Here is a 1,421-nt window from a genome sequence, read left to right as displayed (position 1 = left end):
ATTGAATACATTTAAAAACAATGTATCTTCTGTTTGCCTTCATGTCTTTGTTGCAAAGTTACGCCCTGTTTGGCCTATATATACTTTAATCTACAAACATATCATAAACACTCTATAATGTGTTCAAAAACCGCAAATTACGACCAGCATAAAAGTAAACTGTTTTGTTAGAACAAATTTCTTATCTGTGAAAATGTTATTATTGCTTCATTTTCGAACATCCATGAGAAACAAAACAATTTGATTGGACCTCAATTCTAATATCAGTCGAGACGAAGTTTTATTCGAAATGAAATGTCAAGAGCCATTGACTTACAATTATATGGACGTCGGGTCCGCGCTAAAAAGTGTCCGAACTTATAGGGCGTTAAAATCGTATACAGAGCGTCATTCACGCTCTAGTCTTCGTTTGTTCGACTGACAGCGAAGCAAGCAAAATTAGACAGTACTGCGATGACATTACAATTTAAATTCAACGTTTTAGCTTTTTCATATTCCTTTACATGTCACTACGTTTAAATAGGTTGACTTGGGACATTTTTTTCGTGATTTTTGCATTAGACCCGTCGTCCATTTATTTGTAAGTCAATGTCAAGAGCAAACAATTTTGACAATTTCACACGTTACTTGATATCGAACGATACGATGGTTGGGGCCGATTCTAGTTTGTCTATGAATTAAAAATAAAAACTACGGCTGTGTGACGTGCGTGAAAAAAGTTTTTATTTGCCGCCACTTCGCCAGTCGTAATATGCGGTTCCTGAATACATCACAGAGAGCTTATAAAGTATAGTGCTCTGTGGCTTATAATATGTGCGTAGATAAAGCAGTGTATGTAACTGAACACAATTAGGCATTAAAACACTCGTGAGATGTTTTTATGAAACTCGCCTGTGGGCTCGTTTCATAAACCCACACTCGTATTTTAATGCCTGTCCATTGCAGTTCCAATGCCACTCAGAGCTTTAAATCGCAAAGATCGTAGATCTTCAAAAGCGGACCGCAGAATTGCCACATTACTGTTTGGCGGCAAAAATACGTGGCAATACTTCTTGGACAAATTCTTTCACAAGGAGCTCTAGTACTATTAAATTATACTACAAGTAATTACATTCAATACATGTGTCACAAGTGAGCTTATAATGTCCCGACTTCTTACTACTTTTAAGTAAAAGTCCGCAGATCAAGACAATAAATTGTACGTCGACATAATTTTTTTTTATAATGTAAAGTAGGAGCTGTTGTTGATAATGGGTTCTGGTATTACCATTATTGGAATTCTCTACGCGAGAAAATATCTTATATAGGGCTTTAGATACTATAGACTGTACAATATTGAAATAATAATAATACGTATCTACGGCAAAAGATATTCATTCACCGCTGAAGAGAGGCCCGTACAGTGACAATATGTTTAAAGA

This window comes from Hyposmocoma kahamanoa, unplaced genomic scaffold (assembly GCF_003589595.1).
Source record: "Hyposmocoma kahamanoa isolate Upper Pololo Valley unplaced genomic scaffold, ASM358959v1 66, whole genome shotgun sequence".
Classification (NCBI taxonomy): Eukaryota; Metazoa; Arthropoda; class Insecta; order Lepidoptera; family Cosmopterigidae; genus Hyposmocoma; species Hyposmocoma kahamanoa.
The sequence above is the reverse complement of the archived record's forward strand: the minus strand, read 5'-3'. Positions refer to the sequence as shown.